Genomic DNA, 14,019 nt, shown 5'->3' on the forward strand with positions numbered 1-14,019 from the left:
TTCTTGACTTCTAGTGTCACAATAAGGTCATGATAAACTCGTTATTTTGTCCTTTTTGATTAATAGATTAACGTGTGTATTGTTGAGTTTTACGGCTTGAATTATGCATTTGAGTCAATTATACATCAATTGGTTGTTTTGACAATTTTGTTGAGTTTTGAAGGAAAAAAGGACTATAATGTTGATCCCTAAATATCATAAAATGGATATCAATGTTCTCTTCTTAGAAAGAGCTAATTTGGGTGGGTATCTTGCATACCTCAATCAAAGTTTTGCAAAGAAAGTTCTGCTAGTTTTACGTAGACTGCGTGTTGTTCAGAAGTGCCAAGAAGCCCATGTGGGCCCTGCCACATAGCCGAGCGGCCTGCCTGCCGAAAAATGGATCCAGAAGTAGGTGTGGTCCGGGTAAGGTCATGGCAAAAACAGGAAGCATGGAAAATTGCCTTTATTTGAGGGATTTTCAAACCCCTAATCATATTTGGCAACTTGGGACCCTATATAAACAGCCCCCACACGGTTTTTAGTGTATTCCCAACCATATACACATTTACGAAGAGAGAAAATAACCTAGAGATTGAATAAATGAGCCATCCCAATCAATTCCGCTAGTCGTTTGACTTTTGCTATGAACATGTTTGGCTAATCTTTCATAGGCTCTACAATAAATTTTTGTGTTTAATTGAATTTCTTTTTCCATGTCTTGGTTCACGTAATTATTTCAATTTTCTTGTATTTCTAATTATTTGATTCAACACTCGAGTACATGCCATTAAGCTAGCGTGGGTGGCAGCACATTTCAATCCACTAACATGTAACCTGCCAATAAGCCTAGGGGTCGGTGGCAAACACATTGACAAGGGAGTGTCCACCTTACCCTAGGTTTTCCGAAAAGGAAAAGTATTGATTACAAGAAAAAGATGTGGCTCAAATTTGAATTGATGGAGAGATTGCAGCAAAGGAAAACAAGATGAAAAAATATTTTACTACTACTAAGGATGTTCAAACACGCATGTTGAAGGAGGAAGGCGGTGGTTAACTTTTCAAAAAGTTGTCCTAGTTTTGTTGGAGTATTGTCTCGAGACTCGATCTAATGGAACCGTTAGGCCAAAAATATTGCACTACATCGAGGATGTCTCCAACGTGCACAACTACAATTGGTGCAAATATGTTATGACAGTTACTCTCGAAGTCCACGATATGTGGCTTACAACTCGTACTCGATACTATACAGGGCCAACAATTTTCGCCGTTGTAAGATTCATTACTTTGCAATCTCTAATATGTGAATTTATATTTGATCACAGCGGTGCTATGTGGATAGCATGGTAATCGGAACTCGATTAGTCCAGCATTGGTTCCAAACTATCATTAACCGCAACTAATGCTAAGAAACTACAAGAAAGATACTCTTTCCGTCTCATAGAAATATGTCATATTTCTTTTTCGTCCGTCTTGTACAAATAGTCCATATTCATTTATGTTAACTTTTTTTCTCCTTCTCTTTTACTTTATCATATATGGACTTCACCATCCACTACACAATTTCAACTACTTTTTCTTCTTCTCTCTTACTTTACCAATTATACATTAAAAATCGTGCCAAATCCAAAAGGTCTATTTCTATGGGACGGAGGGAGCAGATAATAAGAGAAATATAATCTTAAAATGAATAATATAAATTAAAAATACATACTGTCATCTTTGAATAAATACATCCTCTGCCCCTAAAAAGTATGAACAAATTCTTTTATAGTCTGTCAATATTATAATTTTAAAGAGTTTTTTCTCTCTAAAGAGCTGAGAACTATTATGCACTAACAATACTTTAATTAGTTTTTCTCTCGATCCCTCTCTTACTTTACCAATTATTATGCATTAAAACCCGTATCAAACCAAATGTTCATATTTTTCAGGAACGGAGGAAGTAATTAAAAAATTGAGTATATTTTAATTTTGTGAATAAAGAGCATAATTTCAAATTAAATTTACTAAATATGTTATGCGGTTAAAGAATTACTCCCTCCACCCCTCCATCACTGGCTACTAGTTTTGTACTCCTTCCGTCTGCGAATAGGAGTCTCGGTTCACTTTTACTATAAATGGTAATAGGGTCTCACTTTCTAATAACTCATTTCACTCACATTTCATTTAAAACTAATATATACAAGTGAGACCCTTATTCCACTAACTTTTTTCTATCCACTTTTTTAATATTTTTTAAAACCCGTGCCGCCAAGAAATGAGACTCCTAATAACAAACGGAGGGAGTATTACTTTTTGGATCATCCCAATCTACATGCTTCATATTTTTTTTAAAATAAGTTATTTTTTTCAACTTTACTTTCTCTTTCTCTTGTTCTACTTTATTCTCGATATCACCATTCAATCTTTAAACATCAATTCACTGATGGACCAGCTAAGGCCAAGTCCCCGCTCCATTTTTTACAGAGAGTACTCGAAGTGGGGTAGAATCGGGAGAGAGAAAGTTAGGAAGGAAAAAAGGGAAAAGGGGCGCAGAAGGTCATAATGATTGCCATATTGTTATTCCCGTCAAAATTGGGTTGGATTTTATTTGATTAGGAATCTAAAAGTCGTAGTAATACAATTATTAATTTTACTTATTCAGTTTTTTTATAGTGGTGATAATAATAATAATAATAATAATAATAATAATAATAATAATAATAATAATAATAATAATAATAATAATAATAATAATAATAATAATAATAATAATAATAATAAATAGTTTTACACATAAATTAGTATTAAAGAGTGACATTCCTAATCCGAAAGTTGCATTATTTTGCATATTATCATATTGCATATTATATTTTCATTTATACTACAGAGATATTAAGTATGTCATAGAGAATATATTTATTTTTATGATCGATTCGGTATAATCAAATGTATAGATAGTTTTAATTCACGAAAATTTTAAATATGAATGTGTATATACTATATAATTAAGTTAGTGTATAAATTCCATAATTATTTAAATATATGTGCATGTGTACCATATATTACTAGTATTGATATACGTACTTAAAAATATTATATATATATATGCATTTGAATTAAACGCTACATGTACCAAATAAATTGTTCATGTACGTTTTGGTCATTCTTATATTATTATTTATATGGGTTACGTGTTGAATAGTTAGCATAGTATATGACACTTGTACTTAAGAGATTATTTTGATTAGCATAAGTCGGTAAAATAGCCGATGTATATATTTGTGTACAAATATTTATATTGTTTATATCATTTGGAAAAAAAGAAAAGGTTTTGAGAGAGTTTAGAGGAAGTACGGAAAAGTATAGAGAAAAATTTTGGTAAGTAGATGATAAATTTAATTAAGATACAATCTGCACATAACACACTTATTTTTAGTCGTATGTTTTATTTAATATACGATGGTATATATATTTTGATTCTAGGTAGATGTTAGTTGTATAGTTATTTTTTTCATCCTAATTAAATCCCGCATTTAAAAATTTATAGGATTGAGAGTTATAAAGTAAGAATCAGAATCAGGAGCTCAATAAGTTTACCTATCATAATCAGGTGTGTATAAATCACACTTTTAATTTTATATGTGATATTTGAGTGATTGCTAATTGTTGAATTTGAATGAGTAATTGAATTATATGGTGTGAAATTTGTATGGATATGTTTTATATATTATGTTGGAATTATTTGATTGAATATAATATAGATATGTAGTTGATGACATTGATATATGCTACATGGGGTTTTGAAAGTACATGAATCATGTGATTAAAGAGGATCTGTGACAGCCTTGTACTGGATCTGAAATTTTAGAGGGGCCTATGAGTCCAAATACAGAGGGACCTATGAGTCCAATACAGAGGGACCTTCGGGTCAAATACAGAGGGACCTATGAGTCCAATTACAGAGGGACCTTCGAGTCATAGAGGAATCCCGGGCAGATACCAGGCTTGATTTGTCACAGAATAATAAACTGAACAGAGTAGCATAATGCATATCTATACGAATTATTTTTAATATATGTTGTTTATTGTTGAATATTGTGGCTAGAGAATATGTTTGATTTTTGTGATTTGAAATTAAAAGTATGGTTTATATATACTGAGTTGTGGCTCATATAAACCACTAATATTTTTCAGGAATAAGAGATTAGTGAGGTTTTTGGTTGACGATTGGTCGTAGGAACTACGTGTTATCAGGTTCGGCGGCTGACGCGTTTTGGCAACCTTCTCCTCCTCATCATTTTTGCATCTAGATAAATGTATAATCTATAGAGTAGTGAGAAGGTCCTACTACAATTTAGAAAGTTTGAAATATGTACTTGATAAATGTTGGTTTTGAAATTTTATAATATGTGTGCTTTTGGAAATTTTAATTTATTTATAGTAAGTGCATAAGTCATAGGGGTTGAGGTGTGACAAAGAGTGTGGGGAAAAAAGTATTAGTAGTATATTTTAATATTTAGTAGTACTCTCTCAGTCCCGTGTTACTCGCACTTTTCATTTTATGCCGTAAATTTGAGATTGATTTTTTAATGTAATTAAATTAAAATTTTAAGTGTAATGAGATATCACTTAATAAAGGAGCTTTTAACTTAATCTAACGTATTAATTAAATACATTAATTCTAACATAAACTATAAATAGTGTGAGTAGTGTGTGACGAGCCGAATGGAAGAGTACAAGTAACATGAGATGGAGGAAGTATTATTTCTTAAAATGGTTTGGAGAATAAAATATTTTCAAGTATTATTAAAAAGTTGATTTAAATGTAATATCATATTAATTTTCTTTTAGTATTATGTTTATTTATAAATTCATATTTTAATAGTTTAGTTTACAATATCCTCAAAAAGTCATTGTATTTGTATTTATATAAATATTATCATGGTAAAATGGAATATTCTAAAATGGCAAAATAAGATTTTTTTTCAAGACGAAGAGAGTACTATTTACACCGAAACTGGATAACAAGGATGTTATGCCGTACTATCGTTAAATTTCAGCCTCAACTTCTTTAAATTCCTGATTCCGTCACATGCATCAATTTCTTAAATTTCATAGGGATTTTTACTAAACAATATTTACTCTGGTTAATCTTATAGCAATACCATACTTCATATTAAAAATACAAGAATCAAATACATAATCAATCTACATTTGTCATAACATCCTCAATAAAACGAGTTAGAGCATTGTAAGAAGATCCACCTTCCACCAAAGCTTCCCTCGCCTTCTTCCTCATCTCCTCCACCTTCCTCCTCACCCCACTCCCTCCCTCCTCCTCCATCAGCCGCCTTATCCCCCCCGCGATCACCTCCCACCCCACACTCTCGGGCGGCTTCTCTCCTGTGAAATCCATCTGATAATCCAACGTAATCGCCTCCGCCATCCCCATCTCCTTGACCAGATAAAACGCATTCAGCTGCTGCTCCGCGTGCATCGGGAAAGTAGCCATGGGCACCCCAAACCACACGCTCTCGAGAGTCGAGTTCCACCCACAGTGCGACACAAACCCTCCCACCGCAGGATGCGCCAGCACAGCCGCCTGCGGGGCCCACTCCATCACTCTCCCAAACCCTTTAGTCCTCTCCGAGAAACCCTCGAAATATTCAGATCTTTCTCTCTCTATTTTGGGATTGTAACTCTTCCTCAACGACCACAAGAAACGAGTCCCACTATTCTCCAAACCCTTAGCGATTTCCCTCACTTGTTCTTCACCAAATATACCGAGGCTTCCGAAACACAAGAAAACAACTGAATTTTCCGGCTGATCGTCAAGCCATTTCTTCACATCGTCATCTTCGGCAAACCATTTGCTTTCCACCTTCAAAACCGGCCCGACCGGATAAATCTCGGGCGTCTTATCATCGGAAAGGAGCGACTCAACTGCGTAGGGCTCCATGTCGTAAAACGTATTGATCAAAATACCCTTTACCACAGAAAACATCTTGAAATGGGTCAAGAAGATCCCCGGAGGGGAGGTCTCATCCACCGTCATCATCGGCAAGACTTTTGCCGGGACCGGAAGCGAAAAGCAGGGCACCGGCAAGTCTACCTCCGTGTTTTTGTACCTCGTGACATCTTCGTCACGGTCGAATCTCAGCGAGACGAAGTGTTGGTAGATGCCGAGGCAGGTGGCGCCGCCGGTGAAGAAAAGGTACGCCGGCAGGCCGAATTCGGCGGCGACGGAGACGAGCCCCACGCAGAAAATGTCGAGCACGATGGCGGCGAGGCGGGGATTTTGCTCATTTGTTAGGAGGTTGGAGATTTCTCGCCGGACGTTGGGGATTTGGACGTTGTAATGCTCGAAGAAATGTTTGTTTGAGTGTTGAATGGGAGGGAGGCGGATGAATTTAAGTCGTGAGGAAAATGTAGGGTTTGAAGAGGTGGTTTCTAAGTAGGTTTCAGCAATGGTGTCGATTACGTAGATGTGAGGTGGGAGGAATACGGTGGCGGAGAGGCGGCTGTCGCGGAGGAGGAGGAGCTTGGCCGTCTCTATGGTGGGGATGAGGTGGCTTAGCGCAGGACATGGAATGAATACAAGTTCGGATTTGTTCATATGTTTTTTCTTTCACCACAATTTTCTTATCCTCTACTTAATGCGGTAGGATGAGCTTTAATTTTATAGTAGTAGTAGTAATAAAGTAACAGTGTACGTGTCAATTTATTATTGGCGTACCAATGTTAGAAGACAAAATAGGTACTTTATGGATTGACTAAACTATTGTTACAATGGATTGACTAAACTATGGATTCATAAATTGCACACTACCAACCACCATTCCAACGAACAATTTGTAAATATTAATTCGAATAAATTATTACAGATCACATACCCAAAAGTATAACGAATTTCATTTCAAGTCCGGGCAAAATAAATTTTATTTAAGGTCATTGGAGAGCAAATACAAAAGTGACCCTAATGGATTTGGAGCCATAATGGAGAGCAAATACAAAAATGACCCTAATGGATTTGGAGCCATTTTTATTCAAGTGTTTGAAAAAGTGCAAAAGCATCTAAAACGAGCAAAATGAACGACATAGGACCGCAAAAGTGCATTTAAAGTAGAGGTAACATCTTTTTGGTCCACGAATTTTGTCAATATATCATTTTTTTTTCGTAATATTTCAAAATAGTATTTGAGGTCCATAAATTTCGATTTAAAATTATATGAGCAACTTTTTCATTGTTTAAAAAAAATAGACGAAAATACCCTCAAGGCCATGAAGGGAAATTCAGTCTATTTACTCTCTCTTCTTCATTAAAATATTTAATTTATCTCTCTTTTTTCCTCCCTTCTCCATCCTTACATCATTCTCTTTTTCTTTCTTCAAGTTCACATTTTTGAAGATTCCTTTATAAGGGTAAGAAGAATGAAAGAGAGACAAAATAAATATTTTAATAAGAGAGAGAGAGAGTAAATAGATTAAATTGTCCTTCATGACTTTGAGGGTATTTTCATCTAAAATTTTAGAAACGGTGAAAAATAACTTATATGATATTAAATCGAAGTTTATGGACCATAAATGCTATTTTGAAACGTTACGGACCAAAAACAATAGTACTTTGACAAAGTTATCGGACCAAAAAAGATGTTCCCACTTTAAAATGTAGGAACCGCAAATGTGCATAGCGAAATAGTATAGGGCCTAAACGTATAGTTCACTCTTTATAATATTATTCCCTACATCCTATTTTAGTTGGGGTATTTCTTTTCAGCACGAAGTTAAGAAATACTTTAAAGATTAAGCTGGTAGAGAATAAAAATAGGAAGGGAAAGAAAGAATTCTTAAATTTGCTTAAATTATTAAATAATAATAATAAATTAATTAATGGAGTATTCTATTTTAATAAAATAATACTCCCTTCGTCCCGCTTTAGGAGTCCCGGTTGAGTTGGGCACATGTTTTAAGAAAAAAGTGTTTGATTATGTAATAAATAAATATTGTAGTGGATGTTGGGACCCACTTTTAATGGAGTGTCCAATAAATAAATGTTGTAGTGGATGTTGGGACCCACTTTTAACACTTTGTAGGCAATTTTTATTAGTTTATACCAACCGGGACTCCTAAAGCGGGACACCCAAAATTGATCAACCGGGACTCCTAAAGCGGGACGGAGGGAGTATTAAATATTACCCTCTCAGTCTCACTTTAGGAGTCCCGGTTTATCATTTTTAGGTGTCCCACTTTAGGAGTCTCGGTTGGAATATTCCATAAATGGTATTAGGCCTCACATTCCACTAACCTTTTTCCACTCACATTTTATTATAAAACTAATATAAAAAAGTAGGACCCACATTCCATTATTTATTTTCACCAACTTTCCTTTACATTTCTTAAAACTCGTGCCTAACTCAACTGGGACTCCTAAAGTAGGACGGAGGGAGTATAAAATATAAGAATTTTATATCGGAGTAAAAAATTGAATCCTTCAATTTTTCCCCTGCTTTTTTATTAATAAAAAATTAAACACATTAATTTCAAGAAAAAAAAAATTAAACTACTTTTTCAAGGTAGAATCCCGCCAAACAATAGTCATTAAGTGCAAATCAAGCATTACAAACTAACCCGATTGATCAAGCATTGTCCGATTGATCCTAGAAGAACTCGTCCGAGGGGCCTCAGCTTTACTTGTACAGCTCCTTGAATCTTCTATAGGCTTCGATAACATTCTCCTTGTGCCCGAAAGCACTGACCCGGACGAACCCTTCACCCCCAGGTCCGAAACCACTTCCAAGAGTGGTGACGACATTAGTCTTCTCCAGGGTCTCACTGAACACATCCCATGAGCTACGGCCAGGAAAGTGGACCCAAACATATGGTGCATTTTTGCCCCCATAAACCTTAAACCCGAGGAAATTGAATGTGTCGGCGATGATAGCTGTGTTTTACTTGTAGAAACCAACAACCTCATGCATTGCCTGCACATGACAGACTAATGCTCATTGCTCCAAGCATCATTTTAGCTTTACCGTTTTGTTGCCTTTTTCACTCATCATCTTTAAGCTTTTTGAATTTTGATGTTAGCTTACGTTATTTTAACTTTGAAATAGGCAAACCGAAAAGGAATTACCTTAATGTCTTCAGGTGAAACACATGCCAGACCACCAGCTTGAGCAATATTAGATGTACCATTGAAACAAGTACACACTATGCGGTTGAAGTCCTTGGCCACTGGAAAACCATCAGAATAATGGAGCTCTTTCGGAATTGCTATCCAACCAAGACGAACTCCAGTGAACCCAACATACTTGGAAAAGACTAGGCAGCCCTCTGGCCCTGCGGAATTAACTCGCTTGCCATCAGAGACACCATCTCTCGCACTGAGAAGACTAATGTCCTAACATCCACATCATATGTCCTCTGTATCTCCGTTTGGGATGTTATCAACTGCGTCTGGGCCTCGGATTGCAGGGCTATTCTTTCAGTACTTAGGGCTATCCTTTCAACCAGCCCCTCCATTTTGGCCTCCAGTCATCGTGGTGTCCCACCAACTCCACAAGGCATGTCCAGGGGACGCTTCAGATGCAGCGGAAGTCGAAGGCACGGCAGCTTCATCTTGCGTGTGCAGAATGGATGGGGCTACTTAAATCCTTGCTCGTGTCTCTCTCTCTCTCTCCGTCCGTCTCAGTTGCCACCACCTCCACCTGCTTCTACTTGCTTTTCTTCTTGTTAGCCCCCGCCGGCTGTGACCCTGGCCTCGTCACTTCATAGAATTGAAGTACACCACCTTTTTGTTCCACGACACCTACATTCGAGAGGAACTGAACACCAAATAGCTCCGGGTTGAGGTTGTAGGTCATCTTGTGTATCCTCTCTACCATGGTCACTACTACACAATTTTTTAAGATGGCCCCCAAGGATGTGTGATAGGGCTCGTTACAAGCATGGTTTTACAGGGTTTATTGCACTAACATGGCTAATAATGTGCAAAAAGAATGGTGAATTTGAGTGTGCAGAAGCTATAAAACGAAGAAAACGGTAAGTGCATGAATGACTGGATCAACTCAGGAAAGAAGTAAAAATGACCAGAAGTAGAGCCTAGTTGATCTGCTGCGCCGACAAACTGTATCCACAATTTTATTGAAAAGGGCTTGGGCATGGTGTTTTGTGCAAAACCGTGGAACCGTCGGTTTTATCATTAAACCGCCGATTTTGGTCAACAAACCGTCTGCAAAAAGCTAAAACGTCACTTGGTGTAGCGATTCCTCGAGTCTCGTGTCGGAACTATGAATCTGCTGGTTAACCGGCGGTTCGGAACCGACAGTTCGGTCGCGGTTTCGGTTCTAAAATTTTGAAACCTGAATTGAACCACGGTTCTAAAATTCACGATTTTGTTTCGGGATATTTCTCGCGGTTCCGGTTTCGCGGTTAACCGCCGGTTTGGTAAACCTTGGGCAGGTCTAGTCGGTAGCCACCCGGAATACCCGAGTCTTAGGTAGGAGGAGGGGGCGAGAAATTCATATCCGGCGAGGCCGATGATAACCCGCCGAACCAATCATGGTTCCATCCGGAGGGGTATTCGCCGGACATGTTTGCAAGAGAGAGAGAGAGAGAATTTGAGAGAGTTTTCGGGTGTGGTGTGAGACTTTTTTTATTTTGGGTGAAATAGGGGTGTATAGATGAAAATGTGAATTTTGGGTATGAAAAAATGGATATATTTTATTGGGAAGTGAGAATTTTTTTTTTTATTATTTAAATATGATTTTTCAGATTTTTTGAATTTAAAAAAAAATTACAGGGCAAGGCGGGACGCCAGGTCACGGGGGGCGCGATTGGGTGTCACCGCCCAACCAGAAAATGCCATGTGTCACCGTTGCTCTAGGCGTCGAGCAGCGCCGTGCCGACGTCACGGCTCCGCCGTCCGGAAGAGCATCCCGCTGCGGATGCTCTTAGATTTATTACTTTGTGGTTTCATCGACGCTGCTGACTTTGACCTCTCCTGCCGTTTTGGAGCCTTAAAAGCTACTGCCATGCTTACACATTGTTAGCTTCTTCCCCTGAAACAAAAATGCTTACTTGAATATCACTTAAACTTTTCTGCTGCAACTTCCCACCTGGGGTACTTAACATTTGCATTTTCACATTGGCTAGCTGGGGGTTGGGACGACTCTTCTATCCAAGATGGTTTCTTTGAGGATTCCTCTCTCCTGAAATTACAATGTTATTAGATTTATTATTGCTGTTTCAAAAGTTCAGGTGCTAACTATGGATGATCCTTACATCAGTTCTTAGTCTAAATGGCTTAGGATTTGTGGCCTTTGGTTTCTTCAGCTTAGTCACTGGACCACACAAACCCTCTTTCAGAGTATCCTGTGGTTGAGCACCCTATGGAATCAATAGTATATTGCAATCAGAAACACGATACACGATAAATGTAAACAAAAAAGCTTCGAACAAGAAACCTTTTTTCTAACATTGTCACATTTCTTGTGCACTCCGAAGATTTTTCCTCCATTTTCCTTCAGAATGGTGTTTGGTATCCTGCATACAATATGTTACTGATTAGTATCACTTCAATAGGTTCAAAAACTGCTGGAAGTATGTTTTCAACGTGTTTATAGAGTTTCGACCTGTTATCATCAGAGGCTGCAGCATTTTCTTTATCATCTCCATCCTCATAGTCAAGTCGACTCCGTTCCCCTTCATAAGAATTGTTTCCATTGTTACCATTACTGTCCTGAGCTTTTGTAGCTCCGGATCGTGAATCATCTCTTCCTTCTAACTAGAAGGCTAACTTCAAATTTTAACCAATCAAGTGAGACTGAATCCAAGCATTGTGCATTGTGCCACTGGTGGCACTGCTGAACGCATACATGCGTCTTCATGACTAGATTCTCGAAGTCCAGACTCTTCAATGACTTTTGTAGCTAACTGTTTTCGAATGTCACAATTTTCTTTCTTCTTTATGCTATGTGTCGCATTGCTTCCCAGCAATTCATAGTCTCCTTCTGCTGAGATAGCTGTCCTTTAATCTTAGTTCTAGTCGATCTTTCAGATTTAGCATCTTGAACTTTGCAAGTTTGAAGAGGTTTTTCAGGCTTAGGCTGCAACTTCTGACTGCTCACCTGTCTCCTCAAAGAACTATTACTCAACTTCTTCGATGAGTTGCAAGAATAGCCCAAGACACGCTTTCTCTGACTCGAAATCTCAAGCCTGTTCATCCCTTGGCATGATTTTGAAACAGGTATACGCAGCTCAACAGATGTCTTTACCTTAGTGGCCTTCTTCGGAGAGCGAAAAACCAAAGCCTTTGCCACTATTCGACTCTTTGGCACTTCGACATTGATAGGCTTTGGATACTGAACACTTTGAAATGAACTTTGATCCGATGTGCTCTTTTTGTTCCTTGGAGTTGTAAGATACTTTGCAGCAATTGGTTTTGTCTTTGTCAGCGGTGTAGAACAAGGCTTCGAAAGGGGCCGGACGACCTTTTTGTTGTCCTCGGCCATCTTCTTAGAAATCAATGAAATGACAGCCATCCTTGACAGTCTTGGCTTGGAAGATTTAGGGAGAGCTGAAAGTGGGCATTTGATAGGTGTTCCGGAAAACATAGTTGAAGATATTGCAGTCATCTCAAGAAGCAAGATAACGACATAGAAATGAAAAATCTATCTAAAAACGTACCTTGAAGCATTTCTATCAAGTGCTTTCCGAAGCCTTACATTGGTACTCCTGGCTGCCATCACCTGTATGAGCAGATTTCAGCAGTTCAAAAAAGATTCAGTAATTCAGTAGTGAAATCAATGATTTGATGACTAACCCGAAGAACAAAATTGTTGTAGATTGCTTCAGAATCCATTTCTTCCTCATGCTTTTGATCACATCCTGAAACACAAATCAGCCCTCCTCTTCTTAAACACTACTATTACTATATGAAGATTTTCAGGATGTTATCCAGAAAATGAAGATCAATTTCACAGGAATTGAAAATTCTGACACATCTATAGAAGAATAGACAAATAGCTTGAAAGAAGATCTAATCGGAGTAACAATCAATCAGTAATGTGAAATACGATATGGAGCATAATAATCCAATGCCAATCAGTTTTTTTGTTCTGAAAAGGAATTTAGGGTTCACAGCTAAACCAGATCCATCATAATTAGACAAAAGAATTCCAAATCATCGAAGAAATATCCTTCATCCGATTAACCGATAGAGATCGTAAAATCCCCCATTTCTGACGCCAATTCAGTCAACAATACAATGAGTGAGCTCGTAATTCGCAAATTTGCAGTAAACTGAGGAAAAAAACACTCTCCTTTTCATTCTTCTACATCCAGGTGTAGAGATCAGGCAAAATTATCAATAACAGAAACAAATCTCATCCATCTAAAACGAATCTATGTAAACAAGGCAAGGCTCTAATTGAGAAACAATAAGTCAAGCTGCAAAAGCTAGTATGAGAAAAAAAAAAAATCGGAATTCGAAAGTAGAGAAAAGAGACGAAATCTGGAAGAGGAGACTCACCCACGCGAAGGCAAAACCAATAACGATCATTGGGCCTGTAGTGATCGGGCACAGTGAAGTATACAAACTTCGGTGCCTCGATTTTATCGTAAACCCGATCGAATCTCGATTTTCTGATGACGAAACTGAACACAACTTACTCGGAATTTCCTGATGCTCATCCATTTTTTGCAGTATGATTTAATACTTTTACAGTTATGAACCTCTCTTTATTTACATAAGTGTGTGTGAGTGTGTGAATTAATGAAGCAAGAACAGATTGTATGAAGCGACGGCATAAGAAGAACTGAGAGAGATTTTCAAATTTGAGGCGACTTTGAAAGTAGCCGTTGAAATAACATGTAGACAATACAATTTGGGCTTACAATTGTTGGGCCAAAATACAGTTAATAAGCCATTCAAATAAATTGAGTAGTTAGAGCACTCCCAATGGCGACGGCGATAATCCGGCGATTTTTCGCCGGATATCGCCGACTTATCGCCGGCCATTGGGAGGAGGTCGGCGATTTTTCAGCGAATTTCCT

The 14,019-nt window shown here is 37.7% G+C and overlaps 1 long non-coding RNA gene and 2 pseudogenes across 2 annotated transcripts; 1 reads left to right on the forward strand and 2 right to left on the reverse strand.

Annotated features, from left to right (window-relative positions):
• Nucleotides 1-3,280: 3,280 nt before the first annotated feature.
• LOC125191596 (uncharacterized) lies at nt 3,281-4,388 on the forward strand. The gene is made up of 3 exons (XR_007171191.2): nt 3,281-3,342; nt 3,512-3,574; nt 4,159-4,388. It is a non-coding gene; the product is annotated as an uncharacterized LOC125191596 (long non-coding RNA).
• Nucleotides 4,389-5,117: 729 nt separating this feature from the next.
• Nucleotides 5,118-6,622, reverse strand: LOC125193023 (UDP-glucose flavonoid 3-O-glucosyltransferase 6 pseudogene; annotated as a pseudogene).
• Nucleotides 6,623-8,502: 1,880 nt separating this feature from the next.
• On the reverse strand, nt 8,503-13,776 carry LOC125194788 (uncharacterized; annotated as a pseudogene). The gene is made up of 8 exons (XR_016137825.1): nt 13,496-13,776; nt 12,788-12,852; nt 12,653-12,713; nt 11,841-12,568; nt 11,598-11,788; nt 11,430-11,508; nt 11,248-11,352; nt 8,503-11,174 (listed from the first exon to the last, which is right to left on the reverse strand). The product of XR_016137825.1 is annotated as an uncharacterized LOC125194788 (transcript).
• Nucleotides 13,777-14,019: the final 243 nt, after the last annotated feature.

This window comes from Salvia hispanica, chromosome 4 (genome assembly GCF_029641045.1).
Source record: "Salvia hispanica isolate PSC_SH4W2 chromosome 4, Shi_PSC_v1, whole genome shotgun sequence".
Taxonomy (NCBI): Eukaryota; Viridiplantae; Streptophyta; class Magnoliopsida; order Lamiales; family Lamiaceae; genus Salvia; species Salvia hispanica.